At 38.6% G+C, this 22,976-nt stretch overlaps 1 long non-coding RNA gene across 2 annotated transcripts in view; it reads right to left on the reverse strand.

The window, feature by feature from the left end:
- Positions 1-22,976, reverse strand: part of LOC309612471 — a 758,831-nt gene that overhangs the window by 225,440 nt on the left and 510,415 nt on the right. For both annotated transcript variants that reach the window (XR_014235138.1, XR_014235139.1), the window contains one exon: positions 19,896-19,979. This is a non-coding gene — a long non-coding RNA (uncharacterized lncRNA). The remainder of the gene's footprint in view (positions 1-19,895; positions 19,980-22,976) is intronic.

The raw sequence follows: 22,976 nt of genomic DNA on the forward strand, positions 1-22,976 counted from the left end.
TGATCCTGTACAATTTACATAAGGAACTCTCTGAGCTTCAATTTCCTCATGAGTAAAATGGAGATTATTTGTAAGAATTAGTTATTTGTGAGAATTGGAGACATTGTATGTATTAAAGCTAGTTTCCTACCCAGAAACCAGTATGATTCAGTACATGGTGGTAGTTATTATTGCTGTCAATATAAACATTGAGGTTACTATTCCCCTTCCTTTTTCCTGAAATTTCTATTTGATTTTAAAATCAGCCAATTAAGTAGATAGTGACTACCTAAGTCTACTGGTTTCATTATGTATATTTAAATAATGTAAAGTGCTACAATGACAAACACTATTTCCTTTGGCAAAGATCTGTTGCATTTTGCTGAAATGACAAATAGCTCTTGCATACATGACGTCAGTGAAGCTCTTAAACAAATTGCCCTTCTGTAATTACAAAGAGAACACTGTTCCTAATACTGCAAGTATTTTTTTTTAAATTATTTGTAATGGAAACAGTGTAATAGGAGCTCTTATGGTGCCTTCCACCAGTGCTAATTAAATTATATGGTGAATACACGTGCAATTGGTTTAAATGTCTTAGATTCTTTTCAGCATTGTTATGAATAAATGCACATATGCTTACAGATCCTAATGTGGTACTTTATTCCATTATTCTGAGTGGTTTGCCTTCTATGTCTGTGATGAAAGACATACAAGGGAAAATGTGTGTCTGTCAAATGCCCATTGCAATGAGAAAGCAATTATTCCAGGAAATGCTATAACAAGGGTTACTAGCTTCTGAGACTATGAATTTTATAGTCTCATCTGTCCCTGTTTCTTCTGAACATGGGATAGCTACTCAGACATAGGAGAGAAGAAGGCAGGGAGAAATCGGGTTTAGGAGAGGTCTCAGAAGATTGATGTATCCAGAGACATCCATATAAATGATTTCCAATGTAAGCGTGCAGATCTCACTGGTCTTGACAATGTTTTGGCTTTATTACAACATGAGAAGAATTTTTAAGTATGTTTTTCTTAATGCTATTAAAAAAAAACTGTGATTTTGTCTTTCTGACTTTGGAAGGAAGGGGGTTAAAATGGTCTTTCCTTTATGAAACGAGAATGAGAATAGGTTGTGGTTTTCTGTTTTATTTTGTATTAGTGTTCTTACTTGGTCAAGCAAAGCACTTGACAACTCTTTATCAGTTACCCAGGTTGATGGAGATGTTAAAGGTCTCAAAAAATAAATAAATAAATAAAGTGAGAACTACTGATCTACAGAACTATATAACACTTGGTCCTGGCTCTGGTTCCTTCCTTCCCCCAGGAGTTCATTCTTCTAAATCCCGTAGGAGTAAAATCTAAGACAAACCAACATTTGATTCACCATCACTGTTACTATATCATTTAAGAAATATTTTATTTAACTTACTATGTAGGTGCTATGGAAGCTATATCTAAGTGAGATATAAATGTGAACTAGGTGAACTTGCTTCCCCAGTCCATTCACTGGGAATCAGTAGTCATGTTATTTTAAGGTCCCAGGACTTGAGATCCTCATAAGGAGAAAGAAACTCCATCTTGCCAGATTACTTCCTGAGAAATTAATGGTAGTGCTAATGAAGATAATTAACATTTATGTGGGACTCTAAAGTTTATAAAATATTGCTATCTCATTTAATATAGAAAATAACCTTTTGAGGTGGATTTGACTACCCCACCGTTCAAAGGAAGTAATTAAAATCTCAAAACAGAAAAAAATTTTAAAAACCTGAAACCATCTAGCTAGTAAGTGGCTTAAACCTAGATTTTCTACCCAACTTCAAGTACTCTTCTCTATAGCACAGCTATGTCGATCGGCCAGTGGAAAATTTCTCCTATGCCCCGGATGTGGGTTAAAAGAGGATGATTCATTTCCCTTTTCCCCTCAAAGGTGATACACTTTAGAAACTAGAATGTAAGACCCACTTATCTAGTCCCAGCTTGAATTGTCCTTCATGTTTGCCCGTGTTTCCCTGTCCTTCCCTAACAGCCTCTGTGCCCTGGGTTCTCCCAGTTTTCCTACAGAAAACTGCTGCTGCCTCAGATTTCTTCCTTGTTCCTGGTGTCTGAGCTGCCCCCGGAGATGGCACAGCCAGGGGGGCTCCTGCCACCTCTACTGTACCATTAACACTAGAGGGCAGCATAGCAGAGTCCCACTGAGCATTTAAGTGAAGATCATTGGGCGCCAAGGCTCTTCGTGGAATGCATCTGTCAAGCCTTTGGAGTTATTAGGGAAGCAAGGTTGCTAACGCCACCCAGCATCACAAGCCTAGCTGTTTTGTCATGTTCTTCCTTTGGCTCAAGTGAGCTTAGTTCCCTCCAGGCTATGCAAGGCAAAGTAGGGGACATTGCATCCAACTAGATGACAAGATCCATGGCCCCCATTCCCTCTTCTGCTTTTCATATATGTGAACACGTACACAAATTGATTCAAAGAACCACCCTGAGCGTTCCAAAGCTTCCTGAGAAAACATGCAAAATAAAATACTGACCTTGGATTTTATTCTTAAAAGAAGATTAACACCAGGCCAACTCAAATGTGCAGGACTTCAAAAGACTCCAGGAAGCTGATGATTTAAAGTGTCATTTTCAATGTCTTTTTTTTTTTTTTAAAGGGCCAGGGCTTGGATGTTTCCTCAGGCAGGTTTTTGCATTTTTGCAGTCCTAAGCAGCTCAAAATTGAATTAGAGCAGATTTTTGCAAACCATCATGAAGAATATGTATTTACCAGTTTTAAAAGCTTCCTGGAAGATTTAAGAGGGCAGGAGTACTTCAGTCACAATCCATTAACCCTATTTATCATCCATTGAAAATGTCTAAGTGGGAAACCATTTTCAATCTCTGCTAATGTGCCTAGAACTGATATAGCGTGTCATATTTAATTTCCACACTGCATTATGGAGTTGTGTTTTGGATTTGTGCTCCAAAGGTGGCAGAGCTCACAAATTCAGGATCTCATTCCTGCACAGCCAGACAGCATGACTAAGGCTGAGGTTTCCGTCGTTTAACGGAGCAGGAATCAGAGCCATGCGAGTTGGTTCCTTAGTCCCCTGCTGGATACACTGTACAGCCTCCCTAACCCAGAAGATGTGGCTTTGAACATAAAATATGTCATGAGTCTGATTTATAAATATTACTTCAGCTCTGAAGGATATTTTTGCGTGTGTTCTTATTTTGGATCTTTTGGCTGTTTTCCGTATTGATTTTGCACTATGTTTACTGAACATCTATTTAGATGTGACTGGGTACCAATTGGCACCATAAGTAACATTTATTGAAACTTTACTATGTTTTAGTCACTGTCCTAAATAGCTTATGGGCATTGTTTCATGAACTACTTGCAACTGCTCTATGAGTTAAGCAAGGAAGGTATGATTATCATACCAAGTTCATAAGTGAGGGAACTAAGACTCGGAGTTTATGTAATTTGCCCAAAGACAAACAGTGATTAAATGTGATTCAAACCCAGTCCTGTCTGACTCTGAAGCCTAGCTCCTATTCTATAAAACATGAGAAGCGCCGGAGCATAGGCCTGAGGAATAAACACATGTAAACGCCTATTATGTAGATTAGCATAATGTCAATCATTTCATACCAAAGTATATGAAAGCAGAAAAGTCAGGTCAAGCCCTAAGGCAAATCCAGGGGGAAAATACTAAAAAGAGGTGAGTCCAGTATCTGGGTTGAAAGTAAAGAAACTAATTGGGGGGCCAGGAGGTCTGTAGGGGAAAGTAGAGCAAGAATGTGCAGGAAAGACCATAAGGGAAGCAGGGATGAGGCAAAGAGACAGGTCAAAAACAGGGGCTAGGATTCAGGAGAGCCATGGAGCAACAAAGGGTCAGACCCTTCATCAGGGTGGGACCCGTGCAAGTCATGCATCAGTCCTTTGCTGAATCCAGGATGTTTGGCAGCTCTCCTGGGAAGGCTCACGCCAGTTATCAAGGGTGAAGCGGACCAAGTGAAAGCATCTCACAGGAATGGAGGTCAGAGTGCTAAAAGCTGCAGGAAATAGAGAAGGCCTGCCACCGAAAAGGTTCCAACTTGGGCGGGAAATTATAGAGAGGGTTGCCCTGCACGACTTCGTGGGGGGGAGGGGCTGGGCACTCTTGTGCAGGGCTCAAGCTGTGTGGTCCTAACCACCCACTGAAATGCCTGAGCCTTTCCTTACTTCCACTCCCAACTGGCTTCAGGCAAAATCCTTCACACCCTCCTCTGAGATCTCAAAGCACTGGGCATATATCTCTGTGTGGTACTGATTATGTTACAGTAAGGGTGGGTCTTATCCACTAGCTGTGAGTGTTCTGAGGGCGTGTCCACTGGATTAAAATTATTTTTAAAAACCTAGTAACTCTGCCTTTAACAAACACACTCAGTGGTCTTCCCCTTAGTGACATTTTTCAAACCCTTCGTGGCTACTTTTGTTTTGCCTTTGTTCCTGGTATTTCCCATGTGAGACTTATTGAGGGAAATGAATGAGTAGGTGAGCAGGGCAAGTGATGGGAGAGAAGGAAAGGTACAAATATTGTAGCTTGGGAGCCCAAGGGCCTACACCAGTTGGAGGTGGCTTAGCACCTACATGTGTATGGATTGCCTCCCTATATGTTGTGCTAAAAAGAACCAACTCAACTCAGTTTACCTGCTTAGAGCCCTCTGGAAGCATGATTGCCCCTTTGGCTCTCTGGGGGAAAAGACCCGTCCTTATTCGGAACAACCTTGTGTCCTTGGGTCTTCACCCCCTGATCCACAGAAGGTCTGTGCTGAAGTGGGCAGGCTTCACAGGAAGTAATGGTAGGGGAAGCCGCTCTCGCTGGTAGCTCAGGGGAGAATGTGCTTCAGAGGCCCTATTGCGCAGGCAGGCTGGGAAGATTACCCACTATTCCTCTGTGTGTCCCTTTATTTTTTTGTTTCTTTCCCATGTATCTCTGTGCTTAAGCATCCTTCCTGAGCCTGCCTTCTCATTCTGATTTTAATCACACATGAGAAGGGATAATGCAGCTCATTTGCTGGACTCACTGATGCTCAAGTAGATTATTAGTTCCATGTCTGGAAATTACTATGCTCACTGAGGTCAGCCAAGAATATAATCTTTGCTTGCAGAGAAAGAGGTAAGTCCTAAACAATGACATTCCAAGAGGTGTTCTTTATGTAAAGAGTAAATGTACTGATTGTCTGGTCCAGACATGGTTAAAAAAAGTAAAATAAAATAACAAAAACAAACAAGCATTTTCTGTTCCTCTGGGAGGAAAGTGAGAGGAGATGACATGAATTAGAAGAGGCAAACTTTGTGCGGGGTTGTGACTTTCACCTCTTACTTGTGCTGCTTCCTCAGCCTGGACTTCTCTCATTCCCTCATTCCTCATCTGCTCCATACTGGGGAGGAATACAGTTATGTGGCTGAGTTCTGCAATCATACAAACCTGAGCTTGAATGCCAGCTCCTCCATGTATATGCTACTTAAGTTTCCAAAGGCTCAAAATTTCCTTATGTAGGATGTAAGTAGTTCCTGAAGTTACTGCCTGACACATTACAGAGTATTCAACAAATATTAAAAATTATAGGTCTAAGACATCAAAGGCAAACTCAATCTTATCCCCCATTGAGTATTTTCTTTACAGAACTGCCATGTGTTAGAGTCTTTACCAGAGCACGTAGGGATGGAATAAGACCCTCAGATCCTCAGATATTTTATTTTTCCCATTCTCGCAGCTAGAAAAAATGGATTGAATTATTTCAAAAATTAACAGTTAGAAGCTTTCACATAAATATCCTGATAGCTACCTTCTTTTGAAAATTCAGAAGCCCTGGCGGTACTGGCCATCACCTTTTCCACAAAGTAACAGTTCCCTCTAGCTCAGTAGGTGCTGCCCTCCTGAGATAAGAACACTCTCCAGTGTGACACAGACTCCATCACTCTCTAATGTCTCCCAGAGAACAAGACCCATTGTCAATTGTCGTTTTTTTTTTACTGAACTTTTATGGCTTTTTTTTCTTAAAGAACAGAAAAATTCTATTATATTACCTTATTTATGCAAATTAACTCATTTTTTAATCAGCTCCCATTTTTTAAAAAGCTTCCTTGGGTATTGACTGGAATTGTACTGAATAGATAATTTGAGAATAATTGATATCTTATGTTTCTAATCCACGATTATGGCCTGTCTTGCTACTTTTTAGGTTATCTTTAAATTCTCTCAGCAATATTTTATAGTTTTCAGTGTAAAGGTTTTACACATATTTTGTTAAGTATTTGTTAGATATTTGATTTTTTGATGCTATCATAAGTAGGACTTGATTTTTAACTTTATTTTCTAATTGTTTTATCATTTATGTACATTGACCCATTTATCCTGCAACATTATCAAATTCACTTATTAATTTTAGTAATTTTCCAGATTCTTTAATATTTTCTACATGAAAAAAATCATGCTTTTTCTCTTCAGTCTTTACAACTTTTCTTGCCTATTACACTGGTGAGAACCTTGAATATAATACTGAATAAAATGACAAGAGTGGCCATCATTGCCTTTTTCCCATTCTTAGGAGAAAGCATTCAATATATTCATAGATGCCCTTTATTAAATGGTCAAAGTTATTTTTTATTCTTAATTTGCTGGGAATTTTTATCATGAGTGAATTTACTCAAATGTTTTTCTGCTTCTATTAGACAATTATTGGATTTTTTTCTCCTTTATTCTTTTAGTGTAGTTCATTACTTTGAATGATTTACAAAGGTTGAAATTCTTGTACTGCTTAATAGATCATGACATATTAGTCTATAAGACTTAAGTATCTTCAAATATATTGAAATATTAAAAAAAATGTGCTCTTTAATTGTTGGGTTTAGTATTCTGTAAATGTTAATTAGGCCTACTGGGTTGATTGTGTTATTCAGAACCTCTATATCCCTGTGTATTCTTTTATCAACTTTGTCTGACAATTACTGAGAATAAAGTATTAAAATCTCCAACTATGATTATAGATTTACCTATTTCTTTCTTTAGTTCTGTCAATTTTTGCTTTATAAATTTTGAAGCTCTGTTTTTAGTTATATACAAGTTTAGAATTATGATGTCATTCCACTGAAGTAATTCCTTTATTATTATGAAATGACTAAATTTATGTGAAACATACTTTTTCTTTCTTAGGCTGTTAACATGGTATATCATTTGCTAAACTTTCTCTTTCAAACCATCTGTGTCTTAGCATTTAAAGTTTCTCTTTTATGTTTGGTCCTTGCTATTTTATCTAGTCTGACAATATCTAACTTTAATTGGAGTGTTTAGTTTATTATATTTGTGTACCAATTTGTTATTTATTCATCCCATATGTTTTAAGATTTTTATGATTTTCCCCCTCTTATCCTGTTATCTTTAGGTTAATTAAATATCTTTTGCATTCCATTGTATTCCCTGTAATGTCTTTTTATCTACTGTATAACATTTTTATTATTTTTTAGTAGCTGTATCACAGTCTATATAGAATCAATATTGAGTCAGTTCATATTTCACTGTTTTCAATTCATCTTCACATTTGACAAATGTAAGAACCTTATGATACTATAATTCCATTAGCACTCACTCCCAGCCTTTTTTGCTATTATTGCATATATTTTACTTCTATTATTTGTACTCCTTCAGTTTGGAGAAGGTAAGCGCAAGAAAAAAATTTTCTTTGAAAGCTCAACTTGAATCACTGGATGTATCATGTGATAACAATGTAGGGGGGGGAATCTATCAAAAGACACAAGGAAAAACAAATTCAAGTTCAAAAGAGAAACAGGACACACACCCGTGTGCACACACATATACACACACATATTTTCTACTTCCCAGTTGTAACAACATAAATAAATAAGTACACTTGGAGAACTAGAACAGACATACAGATTCCCAGTAGCAAAGATGATCCCCTCCCATCTTCCTCAAATTCCACAAACTGCTTGTTTGGAGAAGGGGGGTGGGGGGGCAACAAAACTTCCATTATCTGTTAGGCTCAATTAAGACAACAGCTGTGTTCCAAAATAAACAAGAGAAGAGACTATTTTGCATTAGAATGCATTAGAGAAACAGCACTAGGGAAGCACAGATGGCTTTAATCAGGGACATTGGAAAATTACCATTCTCTTCACTTTTCCAATGTCTGTGTGACTTTCAGGTCTCAAGAACCGTATCCCTACTCCCTACCATAGACAATTAGGAATAGAGGTTTTTATCACTGGCTGTGATGATTGTGTCTTTTTAGAGCTAATCTTTTAAGGATGGGTGCCCATTTCTTTATTGGCAATTTATAGCATTCATGCTTGTTATGTATTGGAGAAAGGGGAAAAAATTTGGAGCCAGGTTCTAAAAAGATAGTTGGCAACAGAGGTGTCTATGAATAAAACTCTTCTGGGCATTTAAAATGGAAATAAAATGACACTACATGATATGCTAAGGCCCAAAGCTAAATGGCAAACAGGATCAGAAATACCGGGTTCCATTCCTGGTTCAACTAATAACTCATTTTATAAACTCTGTTTGCTGTTTCCATGTTATTAAAATGTCTCTAACTAAAATTGCTCACTACTCAGTATCTCTTATTCCTTCCTCAACTTTCTGAACAGAGAATAAGATTCTCTAAACTACCCAAAATAGAGCTGAGTACATGCCAAGGAATAGAAATGAATACAGATAGATAAGTAATGCCAAGGAATAGAAATGAATACAGATAGATTAAGTAATAGTAACAAAAAGTCTGCCTGTCTGGGTGCTAACACCATTGACCATGAAATGCAGAAAGCTGCAAAGAGTTTATTTGGGGATCTTCAGAATTGCAGTTTTGGAGACACAGATTCCGGTAAAACTGAAAGAGTGTTCTGGGGAATAGAAAGAGTCAGGAGCTTAAAAAGGCAAATGCCACAAGGCTCTTTTGGCAGGAATTATGATTGACTCTGATGCAGGAAAGGAAATATTTGTCCTTAAGGAATAGACTGTCACAAATTATTTAGGGTAAGGGTCCAATAAGTAGATAGGTTGTCATAAGTTATCTTAGGGTAAGGGTCTGATAAGTATCTTGACTTTCTGGAACACTGTGCTGGATGCAGGCATTGACAATAAGTGGCCAAAAGATTAGATTCCATCCAGGCTGAGACGTGCATGAGTCACACTTTCCTGATGGCCTCCCAGCTCCATTTTAGAGGGCTCTCTTAGCAATACCGTATCCATTTTGATTTTCCTTTCACAACACTTAACCTTAAATCTTCCTGCCTAGTTGAGCTGGTTAAGAGCTCTTGAGGCTCTGGTTATTATATGTGGCTGTTGGGAGCTGTTGGCCACTTACTTAATTTTATCCATGTAGAAGTCCCACTGCACTCAGCGTGAAGCACAACCTTGCAAGCAATACATTTTTATAGCATAGCCTATGTGCCCATTGCAGTTGTGTGCACTGAAAAGCCCCATTCAAATAAAAGGTTTGTTTTCTTTGCTAGAGTGGCTCTTTGGTGAAGTTCCCTGACTATCCAATGGAATAGTCAACATATATGTTCAGGGGAAATGTAATTATGGTTATTTTTGATATTTTTAAAAAAATAGTGAAATCACTAATACCCCAGCTGGAAACTGTTTGCTTCCTAATTATAGTCTAAAAAGAAATAAAATTTATTATTTAAAAGCCTCAATTTGAATTCACCAAAAAGTAGATTGATTTATTTATTTTTACTTTTTTGGCCACTCCGGGCAGCATGTGACATCTTAGTTCCCGAACAGGGATCAAATCCTCGCCCCCTGGCGGGGGGTGGGGGCGGGGGTGGTGGTGTGATGAATTGGGAGATCGGGATTGACACATATACACTAATATGTATAAAATGGATAACTAAAAAAAAAAAAAAACACCCGCACCCCCTGCAGTGGAAGCTCGGAGTCTTAAGCACTGGACCTCCAGGAAAGTCCCGACCAAAAGTAGATTTAGACAAGCTTTGAGATATTTCATGTTTTTAAATTTACTTTGTCTTTTTTTAGTATTTAAATTTTAAAGATTTAGTGACAAAATTTTTTTAAAAAATCAATTATTATTTTTGGTGATGCTTAACCTTCCACTGTCGACATTGAATCTGCTACTCCATATCCAGTAAAAATCCTCTCAAACCCCAATTTCACCCCATGCACTCCCCAGAATGCCTGATTTTAACTGAGTATGCTCTACCCTTCAGGACCTACTTCCAGTCCTCTCAGATTGTGACCTTAGGGACCACAGGTGGAGTTGATGTCCTCCTAACTCTCTACCACTACTTCCCAACCTCTGACAAAAATATCTGCTGCTTTGATGTCTAGGCTTTACAGCAATCCCACCATCCCCTCCCTTGTTGCTGTCATCTGTCACACCCTTGATTGGGTCCTCTTATTAACTACAGATTTTGGCACTTAGCCTATAACATTTTCTCCATTCCAAGCCCCGCTATAAATCCGGGCACTTATTCTTCCACATGGATTCCCTTTCCAACACCCAGGCTGTTCATTTCCTTACCCCCACCCCCTCCTCCAGTGACCTACACTGCTTCTCCATCTTCCAGGCACATTCCCTGGTATAACTTAGTCCTGGTTGTACCCTTTAATGACATTACTTTCAAAAAAATTTCTCTCTTCCAACACACTACTTTGATCTTTATCATCCTATTTACTTTTCAACATGATCAACTGTCTTCCATAAAAAGAACAACTGCGCAAAAACCTTTTTTGACCTGCCATTTCCATCCTGATTCATCTAACACCCTGTCTCTCTATTCCCTTTCGAAGTCAAACTTTACATGGAGTTACATATACTCAATAGCCACACTCCACTGTGGCTTCTTCTCCACATTACTTACCAAATGCCTCCCTGCCACTGAATTCAGTGGATGTTTGTCAATCTCATCCTACCTGATGCTGCTGACCACTTCCCTGTTCTTAAGACATTCTGTTCCTCTGCTCCATCTCATTGTTCTGCTTCTTCTCCTCCTCACTGCTCCCTGCCTTGTCTTCTCTGACATCTTATCTCCTTTCACCCTGCCAGCATTAAATTCTGTACTTACCCAGTGCTGTTCAAGACCCTCTACTTTACTCACTCGGTATCCTCTCCCTACAGAATTTATCCATGCCTTCAGCTCTAATTACCACCAATGTAATTTACAAATCAATCTTTATCTCAAGGCTTCCCTCTGCAATCTAGATCAATATATCCACCTGCTTGCTTAACACCTCCACTTTGATGTCTCAATAATATTTCATTCTTGAGATAGTCTCATCCACCAGAGGGCAGACAGCAGAAGCAAGAAGAACTATAATCCTGCAGCCTGTGGAACAAAACCCACATTCACAGAAAGATAGATAAGATGAAAAGGCAGAGGGCTATGTACAGATGAAGGAACAAGATAAAACCCCAGAAAAACAACTAAATGAAGTGGAGATAGGCAATCTCCCAGAAAAAGAATTCAGAATAATGATAGTGAAGATGATCCAGGACCTTGGAAAAAGAATGGAGGCAAAGATTGAGAAGATGCAAGAAATGTTTAACAAACACCTAGAAGAATTAAAGAACAAACAGAGATGAAAAATACAATAACTGAAATGACAACTACACTAGAAGGAATCAATAGCAAAATAACTGAGGCAGAAGAATGGATAAGTGACCTGGAAGATAGAATGGTGGAACTCACTTCTGCTGAACAGAATAAAGAAAAAAGAATGAAAAGAAATGAAGACAGCCTAAGAGACCTCTGGGACAACATTAAACGCAACAACATTCGCATTATAAGGGTCCCAGAAGGAAAAGAAAGAGAGAAAGGACCAGAGAAAATATTTGAAGAGATTATAGTCGAAAACTTCCCTAACATGGGAAGGAAATAGCCACCCAAGTCCAGGAAGCACAGAGAGTCCCAGGCAGGATAAACCCAAGGAGAAACACACTGAGACACACAGTAATCAAATTGGCAAAAATCAAAGACAGAGACACAATAATAGTGGGGGACTTTAACACCTCACTTACACCAATGGACAGATCATCCAAAATGAAAATAAATAAGGAAACAGAAGCTTTAAATGACACAATAGACCAGATAGATTTAATTGATATTTATAGGACATTCCATCCAAAAACAGCAGATTACACTTTCTTCTCAAGTGCGCATGGAACATTCTCCAGGATAGATCACATCTTGGGTCACAAATCAGCCTCAGTAAATTTAAGAAAACTGAAATCATATCAAGCATCTTTTCTGACCACAATGCTATGAGATTAGAAATGAATTACAGGAAAAAAACCGTAAAAAACACAAACACATGGAGGCTAAACAATACGTTACTAAACAACCAAGAGATCACTGAAGAAATCAAAGAGGAAATCAAAAAATACCTAGAGACAAATAACAATGAAAACACGACGATCCAAAACCTATGGGATGCAGCAAAAGCAGTTCTAAGAGGGAAGTTTATAGCTATACAAGCCTACCTCAAGAAACAAGAAAAATCACAAATAAACCATCTAACCTTACACCTAAAGGAACTAGAGAAAGAAGAACAAACAAAACCCAAAGTTAGTAGAAGGAAAGAAATCCTAAAGATCAGAGCAGAAATAAATGAAATAGAAACAAAGAAAACAATAGCAAAGATCAATAAAACTAAAAGCTGGTTCTTTGAGAAGATAAACAAAATTGATAAACCATTAGCCAGATTCATCAAGAAAAAGTGGGAGAGGACTCAAATCAATAAAATTAGAAATGAAAAAGGAGAAGTTACAACAGACACCACAGAAATACAAAACATCCTAAGAGACTACTACAAGTAACTCTATGCCAAAAAAATGGACAACCTGGAAGAAATGGACAAATTCTTAGAAAGGTATAACCTCCCAAGACTGAACCAGGAAGAAATAGAAAATATAAACAGACCAAGCACAAGTAATGAAATTGAAACTGTGATTAAAAATCTTCCAACAAACAAAAGTCCAGGACCAGATGGCTTCACAGGGGAATTCTATCAAACATTTAGAGAAGAGCTAACACCCATCCTTCTCAAACTCTTCCAAAAACTTGCAGAGGAAGGAACACTCCCAAGCTCATTCTATGAGGCCACCATCACTATGATACCAAAACCAGACAAAAATACTACAAGAAAAGAAAATTACAGGCCAGTATCACTGATGAATATAGATGCAAAAATCCTCAACAAAATACTAGCAAACAGAATCCAACAACACATTAAAAGGATCATACAACATGATCAAGTGGGATTTATCCCAGGGATGCAAGGATTCTTCAATATATGCAAATCAATCAATGTGATACACCATATTAACAAATTGAAGAAGAAAAACCATATGATCATCTCAATGGATGCAGAAAAAGCTGTTGACAAAATTCAACACCCATTTATGATAAAAACTCTCCAGAAAGTGGGCATAGAGGGAACCTACCTCAACATAATAAAGGCCATATATGACAAACCCACAGCAAACATTCTCAATGGTGAAAAAGTGAAAGCATTTCCTCTAAGATCAGGAACAGGACAAGGATGTCCACTCTCACCAGTATTATTCAACATAGTTTTGGAAGTCCTAGCCACGGCAATCAGAGAAGAAAAAGAAATAAAAGGAATACAAATTGGAAAAGAAGAAGTAAAACTGTCACTGTTTGCAGATGACATGTTAGTATACACAGAGAATCCTAAAGATGCCACCAGAAAACTACTAGAGCTAATCAATGAATTTGGTAAAGTTGCAGGATACAAAATTAATGCACAGAAACCTCCTGCATTCCTATATACTAATGATGAAAAATCTGAAAGAGAAATTAAGGAAACACTCCCATTTACCATTGCAACAAAAAGAATAAAATACCTAGGAATAAACTTACATAGGGAGACAAAAGACCTGTATGCAGAAAACTATAAGACACTGATGAAAGAAATTAAAGATGATACCAACAGATGGAGAGATACACCATGTTCTTGGATTGGAAGAATCAATATTGTGAAAATCACTATACTACCCAAAGCAATCTACAGATTCAATGCAATCCCTATCAAATTACCAATGGCACTTTTTACAGAACTAGAACAAAAAATCTTAAAATTTGTATGGAGACACAAAAGACCCCGAATAGCCAAAGCAGTCTTGAGGGAAAAAAACGGAGCTGGAGGAATCAGACTCCCTGACTTCAGACTATACTACAAAGCTACAGTAATCAAGAAAATGTGGTACTGGCACAAAAACAGAAACATAGATCAATGGAACAAGATAGAAAGCCCAGAGATAAACCCACGCACCTATCAACTAATCTATGACAAAGGAGGCAAGGATATACAATGGAGAAAAGACAGTCTCTTCAATAAGTGGTGCTGGGAAAACTGCACAGCTACATGTAAAAGAATGAAATTAGAACAGTCCCTAACACCATACACAAAAATAAACTCAAAATGGATTAGAGACCTAAATGTTAAGACCGGACACTATAAAATGCTTAGAGGAAAACATAGGCAGAACACTCTATGACATTAATCACAGCAAGAGCCTTTTTGATCCACCTCCTAGAGTAATGGAAATAAAAACAAAAATAAAGAAATGGGATCTAATGAAACTTCAAAACTTTTGCACATCAAAGGAAACCATAAACAAGACGAAAAGACAACCCTCAGAATGGGAGAAAATATTTGCAAACGAATCAACAGACAAAGGATTAATCTCCAAATATATAAACAGCTCATGCAGGTCAATATTAAAGAAACAAACAACCCAATCCAAAAATGGGCAGAAGACCTAAATACACATTTCTCCAAAGAAGACTTACAGATGGCCAAGAAGCACATGAAAAGATGCTCAACATCACTAATTATTAGAGAAATTCAAATCAAAACTACAATGAGGTATCACCTCACACCAGTTAGAATGGGCATCAACAGAAAATCTGCAAACAACAAATGCTGGAGAGCGTGTGGAGAAAAGGGAACCCTCTTGCACTGTTGGTGGGAATGTAAATTGATACAGCCACTATGGAGAACAATATGGAGGTTCCTTAAAAAACTAAAACTAGAATTACCATATGACCCAGCAATCCCACTACTGGTCATATACCCAGAGAAAACCATAATTCAAAAAGACACATGTACCCCAATGTTCATTGCAGCACTATTTACAATAGCCAGGTCATGGAAGCAACCTAAATGCCCATCGACAGACGAATGGATGAAGAAGAAGTGGTACATATATACAATGGAATATTACTCAGCCATAAAAAGGAATGAAATTGGGTCATTTGTTGAGACGTGGATGGATCTAGAGACTGCCATACAGAGTGAAGTAAGTCAGAAAGAGAAAAACAAATATCGTATATTAACGCATATATGTGGAACCTAGAAAAAAGGTACAGATGAACCAGTTTGCAGGGCAGAAACTGAGACACAGATGTAGAGAACAAACGTATGGACACCAAGGGGGGAAAGCGGCAGGGGGGGTGGGTGTGGTGGTGGGATGAATTGGGAGATTGGGATTGACATGTATACACTGATGTGTATAAAATTGATGACTAGTAAGAACCTGCTGTATAAAAAAATAAATAAAATAAAATTCAAAAATTCAAAAAAAAATTAAATTAAAAAAAAACCTTCATTCTTAAAATGTCCTAAACCAAATTAATTACCTTCTTGCGCCAACTCCCCTCACTTTGCACTCCAACTAACTAAATCAAGAGTAGAAAGTGGTTCTCTTCCAATATTTGGTCAGTCCTATAAGTTGATTCTTACACTGTTCATCTTCATCATTTTGTATCCATTTCCAAGCTCTGCCTAGGCTACCTTCTAATTATTTCTCAAATACATTTTCTCACCACCTTCACCCTAATCCAACCTAGCAGTATCTCTTACCTGGACAACTCCATTGCAGTAGCTTCCTAACTGATTCACCTTTACCAACTCTTGCTTCTTTTCAGTCAGCTACCCAAGTGGTCTTTTCTCAAAATAAATCTTATCATGCTCCCCTAATGCTTGAAATACTTAATGGCTCCCCATTGTACTGAATATAGAGACCTAATCCCTCCTCCAGTAGCCAGTTAAATTATACTCCTTTGGGTCTCCTCCAGATGTGGCTCCTCTGGGAAAATTTTCCTGGCTCCTTTGACCTTCCCCACCCCTGCAGCACTTTATGAAGTGGGATTCAGAAAGTTCTAAGTCAAGTCTGGGCGCGATTGATCAGGAAGCAATGAGAGAAGTTAGAAAGCTGACTCGTCCCCTAAAATCTGAAAATGCTGCTGGAAGAATTCTCCAGCAGAAAGAGTCCTGTCTCTTTCAAATGCCATCACCCTTCTTCACCAAGAACAATAATGTGTAATTTCCAGCTTCAACAGATTATTTTTTCCACGCCTGGCAAACATGGTCTTTTTACCCATTCACAAATCAGCTGAGAGCAGTCAGCAAAAACAGAATGAAGAGGTCTTTTTGCTTTCAAAAAAGTGACAGCAAATATTAAATAGCATGTAGTGTTCACCATTTCAATAAGCTCATTACAGGTCCCTAGTCTAACTTCTATAGAATTATAAGGTTATAATAGAAACATTTACCATAAGTGCTAGACCATTTTTCAGAATGATTTGGTGTCCTCAGTATTGAAGAAAATCATTTTGGAACACATTTTCACAGATCACCTTAATTCAACTTGAACTAAGTTCATTTATGAGAACTGCTGGGCTGTACAACTCAACTTATTTCTGCTTTGAATTTGCCTGCGATGGATATTGCTCGAGCTGCATGGATCATTGAGCAGAGGAGAACACTTCTGCCCTTCCTTGCCCTTCCTGATAATCAGAGGGAACTTATGACTTGTTATATGTTTCCATAATGAGGGGTTCAGAAAAGGCCGTTGCACATAGCCTGGGAAGGGGCAATAGAAAATGGTCTTCTGAGTCCTCTGGAGCTATTATTGTTTCTGTTGAGAGTTGTGGAGGATGTGGACAAGAGAATGGAAGCAAACTCAGAGAAGCTGTTAGTCAGAGCTACACTCTCTGGGTCTGGGAGACACATATGAACCAGTCCCCAAACAAGGAATGCACGTTGCTCTCACCTATGCCGTGCTGCCTTCAACTTGCTTATGAACTCCAGCTTCTTTGAGGGTTCTTCAGTCTCTGTCCTTTAAAATGAAACGCCTCTCAGGTCTCTGCCCTAGGGTCTCCTTCTCATTCTATTCACTCCTTCATCACTTCTGTCATTTTGTATGTGGTAGTGGTTCCCAAATCATAGTTCTTGATCGGCTGTCCCTCGTGGGCTACAGACACAAGTATCTCTCTACCAACTGGACCAAAGTGCTTGGATGTCACATAGGCACCTCAAACCTGACCTGTCCAAATCTGAACTCAATATCTTGCTCTCTTCCAATATGGTCTTTTTCTAGATTCCCTGTGTTTATAGAAGGTACCAACTGTCTTCCAAGTAGTCCAAGCCAGAACCTTGGTGTCTAAGTCAGCTATTTCTATAATAACACTGTGTAACAAACTACCTCAAAACTCAGTTAATACATTCATTCTCCTGCATGTAGGTCTAAAAGCTAACTATCATTTTATTTGATTGTGTAAGCTTGGCTGGGCAACTCTGCTTCCTCTGCAGATCAAGTAGCTTAGCTCAAGTTAATAGGATGTGGGTCCAGGTCTGGTCCGCATGTGTAGACTCTGGGGCCCAGGTTAAAAAGGCAAATGGCTACCCTGAACATTTTCTTCAGATGCTGCATTATTAGAGGGAAAGAGCCAACCAACCACACAAGGACATTTAAAGTTCTTGCTCACATTGCTCTGTTAATAGTCCATCAGCCAAAGCGAGTTCATGACCAAATCCAACATCAGCAAGGATGGAAGTAATATTTTCTCTCCAAATAATTCAATCTATCAGACCCAGGCATCATTTTACATTATTCCTTCCCCTTATTGATACCCTACCACCACCTCTACCACTATCATTCCCAATCAATTACTAAGCCCTATTCATTCATTCTCTAAAAATTTCTAGAATCAGTGGTGCAGGACACTATCCTGCTCTTGTCTGAATTTCCACCACAGCTTCCAGTTGGCCTTCCTGGCTCCAGGCCTGCCACCAACCCTATTTCCACATTGAAGCTAGAGTGACCACTCAAAATCTTTTATTTTTTCACTTAGTAAGTACATACGTTTTACCTCCTACTATGTGCCAGGAACTACTCTCAACTTAAATCCAAGCCCTCAGGGAAGTTACATTTTAGTGACAGTAGGGTGGGGAACAGGTAAATGGATGACGGATGATGTAGATAGATGATAGATAGATAGATAGATAGATAGATAGATAGATAGATAGATAGATTACATAGTATATCAGATATTGGCAAATACTGTGAGAAAGGGAGGGAGCTGGGGAGCTGGGGGCAGAGAGTAGAGAATGTTAGGAAGGAGGACTGATCTTATAAATATAGGGTGAACAAAGTTCTGACTGAGAAACTGACCTTTACATAAAGGCTTATAAGAAGTGAGGGGAATGGGATTTGGGGGCAAGACTGGTTTAAGTAGAATGTGCATGGAGACAAGGTGGGAGTGTGTCTGGGTGGCACACAGTGGGTGAGGGGGAAGGCTGTAGAAGTCAGAGAGGGTCTGGAACCACAAAAATGCAAACTCTGATTCAGCTCCCCAGCTCAGCAGTACATAAACACTAATAGAATTCAAACTCCTTAATGTGAGTTCCAAGGCCTTCCTTGACTTTATCTTCATTTACCTTTTAAATTCCAATTCTTATTTTACATTCTATGATCAAGCCATTTGGAACACCCTTCAGTTCTCTGAAGCTACATTGCTTTATCTCAACTCAGGATCTCTGAATGTACCTCTCCCTTAATCTGAAACACAAATACCCCACCCCCTCCCCATCACAGCTTTGCCTGGCTCGTTCTTCCTTTCACTTGTGTTCTTAGATTTCTCTGGGGAAACCCTCCCTGCCCTCCAAAAGCATTGGTAGGATTTCCTCCAACAGAATGTCAAGGGCACACCGCACTAGCCATCTCTCTCAGCCCTCATCACATTGTGCAATAATCACCTGCTTGTTGTCTGAATTCCCTATTCCTCACTAGACACTGTCTTCCTCATTAATTGTATGGAATCCACCTGAAACAATGTATAGCATAGAGTGGGTACTCAGTATACATAGCATAAATAAATGTACAAAAATACAGTTCTAATAAGGAAAGTATTACACTCAAACTTGCTATAAGAAAATTATAAAGATTATCAGAGTTGGTAACATCATCATTAATAGAAGGGCACAGATATCTGGCTTTCAAATAGCTCAAGGCTGAGATTTAGCAACAATATACCATCTGCAAAGTGTTTATTTCCTATCACCTTTTTCCCATTCTAGTGCTGACTGTCTCATTCCCACAGGCACAGACAGTCAAATATCTGTTAGATCATCCCCAATGCATTAGCAGGAAAGGTTTAAGAGTTGTGCCTCCCACTCATATATACATCTAAACAGTCATTTCTTTAAGATAAAAATCTTCAAAACTTAAAGGATTTGCTTTTTAATGGTAGGATTTCAAGCACTGATAAAAAACACAATGAGAGATATTTGGAGAAAGCAAGAACTCCTTGGAAGATTTCAAATTACACCAGGTAAGTGGTCACCTATTCCACATACAGATAATAAAAATCAATCCCTGAAATTCTGCCTGCATTATATTTTACACAGTATTCATATACTCTACCTCCTTTGAACTTTGTCATGGAAATCACGGACCAATTTTATAGATGAGTATTGGGCCGCACCCCGCAGGCCTGCGAGCCCTGTACTTGCCCATCCTCGAGACTGAAGAAAGAGCCCAGAGTCAGCAACAGAGACATCGATGGTTTAATGGATGGGGGATCTTACCTGTCTGAAACAAGGTCCTGGAGTGACACCTCACCACGTGGCAGAAGGCGGTCAGGACATGGCGGCAGTCTCCTCTCCTGGCTCCTGGGGGGAGGGGGAGGTTACCAACATCAGATTCGCTCACCGGTTACCAGGGAAACTAGTAGAGGGGCATGGTCCTCACTGCCGCTTTGATAAGTTCTCAAGGTGTTCTGATCTAAAGGTTAGAACAGTCACCAGCTGGGGCTAGGAGCAAGTGTGTAGGAAGGTCAGTCGGGTGAGGAGGGTGTAGGTGAAGAAGGCACTGGTCCAGCAGGGGACGGACAGAGAGCAAAAGAATAGCCATCTTGGGTGGCCTGATCATACGATGAGGAAAACAAAGGACTTAGGGAATAGCATCAAAGGACAATAGCATAAAAGGACAGACTATAGGCACAATGAAGCCAAAATTCAAACTGGAATTCAAAGCCTACACTTTTTCAAGGAGAGAGAGGGAAAGTTCGAGATGGAAAGAATAAGAGAGAGATAGAATGAAATTTAATAATATGAGCCTAAATTAACTATCTGGGATGTGTGAATCTGTAACCTGCAATTCTGTAGTGTAGTCTTAGTTCTTGCATACCTCTCTCAGTGTGAGCATTTGGTTGTGCTAAGTGTAATTCCAGTGTTTAAAATGGTAATATTTCCTGTACCGTAACTCCAGAGCACAAGCTGATTTCTTTCAAAAGTGCTGTAACAGTAATTAAGAGCATAGACTCTGTAGCCTGATTACCCAAGTTCAAATCCTGGCTCTGAATTTTACTGATTTGTGACCTTGGGCAAGTTATTTAACCTCTCTGTGCCTCAGTTTCTGTATCTATAAAATAAGCATACTAGCACATTTGTCCCATAAGATTGTTGTGAGGATTACATGAGTTAGTATCTTCAAAATGGTGCCTAAAATAGCCTGGTACACTGTAAGTATTTATAAAAGGATCAACTATTATTGTCTCCTGCTCAACTGAACAAATAACTGTCTGTTCTAACACTGAAGAAGAAACTCTTCATGTTGGAAATATTGAAAGAAGCTACACTGATCCCCAATGCAGCACATAATTCATTTTATGCTGTGTATTATGGGTGTGAGGCTGCCACAGCTAAAACTCAGGAAATGCATGTGATTTTTTTTCGCATTACACTTAGGTGAAGAAACATGCTTTTAAAAAATGCCACCCTCTGGGTTTTTGTCTTTGGAGGGTCTTAGAATTGGAGGCCAAATCAGAATTTCAGCATTGAATCTGGGGATCTCATTCTAGAAATATATTGACTGCCATCTGGACGGTGAAAGAATTTGTTTTAATTGTAATTTAAGAAAGAAGAGACCTTTATGAGCAATTCCATTTGATGAGGATTTTAGGACCCTAAACAAGGTGAAAACGACTCAACTGAAGAGACCTGGAAGTTTCCAAATGCCAAGGACCAGTTAAGAATGAAAAGCCATAATTCTAAGAACTCAAGAGTTAATTTAGGTTTCATTTTCTGAGGAACAGATGGTTCTTAATAAAGTTGCCTAGACAACAGCAGCTCAGTCTCAGGGCAACCGCCCCTATGATTTCTCACCGTCCAGCACCAGCTCACACCAACCCCATAAACAACTTCAAGGCCATTCAGGGCCCCTTGGAATGGCTGCTGGCTGCTGTTAGTAGACCCTAGTGGCTACAAACAGAAGGATCAAACATATCTAATTCAGCCGACCCAAGGTGTGGGCAGGATGTAGGTAGCAATGCAGCAGCTGGTGCTTAGGAGGAATGTCATATACATGATCAGCTACAGCTCGAGTTCCTCTCACAATAGAAAAGGGAGGACCACCTCCATGGACAAAGGCATTCTAAAGGGCACAAGACAATTTCACATAATTTTTACTTTTTCTCCTAAATATTTTTGAGTCTTTCATTTGTTTTTCTACAATGAGCGCTTTGTTTTTCTAAATGTCTACAATTATAAACATGAATATGTTTTATAGTCCGGAGGTAATTAATATTTTCCTACATACAGAGGTACTGATGGATACTATAAGGTACCTTCCAAACTGAACAATTTGAATCCTACCTGTCTCCTTCATGTTATTTTATCACAATTGTATTCAGTTGCTGGATTATTCGCTTAATGTCTCCCTTCCCTTCTAGACAGTAGGACCCATGAAAGTGGAGACTACATGGATCTCTTACACCAATATGACATCTGTGCCTGGCGTGGTGTCTTGTACAGAGGTGGGACTCAAAAAGTGATTACTGTATTGAATGAATGCACTGCCATTTAAAAAATTATAAACAGTTTAAAATTACAGCTTTTTATGATAAATGTTATACATGATTTTGAAGAAAGTCCTTCTCTTAATTATATAGGGAATCATTTTGACAAGCCCTTTAGGTGAGGTAGATAAAAGGCAACCATGAGGAAGAAGTAAGCAAATAATACAAATGATAATGTTTCAGATTTACATTGTAAGTATTCTGTATAAAGTGAGTATATCTTTCAGTGGATCTAAACCTACGCAGATTATGTCGGAATAAAGACAGATAGATGATAGATAGAACACATAATAGGATATATGGATATATATATATATATATATATATACACACACACACACATATATATATGGTTGCATAATAAATTACCCCAAAACATCAGCTTAAAACAACAAACACTTATTATCTTACAGCTTCTGTTGGTCAAAAATCTGGGGGCAGCTTAGCTGGGGGTTCTAGCTCAAGGTCTCTCACGAGGTTACAGTCAAGGGATGGCTAGGGTTACAGTCATCTCAAGGTTATTTGATTGGGGATGAAGTAGCCACTCTCATATATATATATGTGTGTGTATATATATAAAAAAAATCATGTAACCACCACCACAATCAAAATACAGTATATTTCCATCATTGCCACCAAATTGTCTCATGCCTTTTTAAAGTCAATTCCTTCTCCCACTCCCAGACACTGACAACCACTGACACGTTCTTTGTCCTATCTCTATAGTTTTGCCTTAAACTACATATAAGTATTTATATGTAAATATAAATGAAATCATACAGTATTATACAATCTTTGCCTTGGGCTTCTT

This window comes from Balaenoptera borealis (genome assembly GCF_965194805.1).
Source record: "Balaenoptera borealis genome assembly, chromosome: 15".
In the NCBI taxonomy this organism is placed as follows: domain Eukaryota; kingdom Metazoa; phylum Chordata; class Mammalia; order Artiodactyla; family Balaenopteridae; genus Balaenoptera; species Balaenoptera borealis.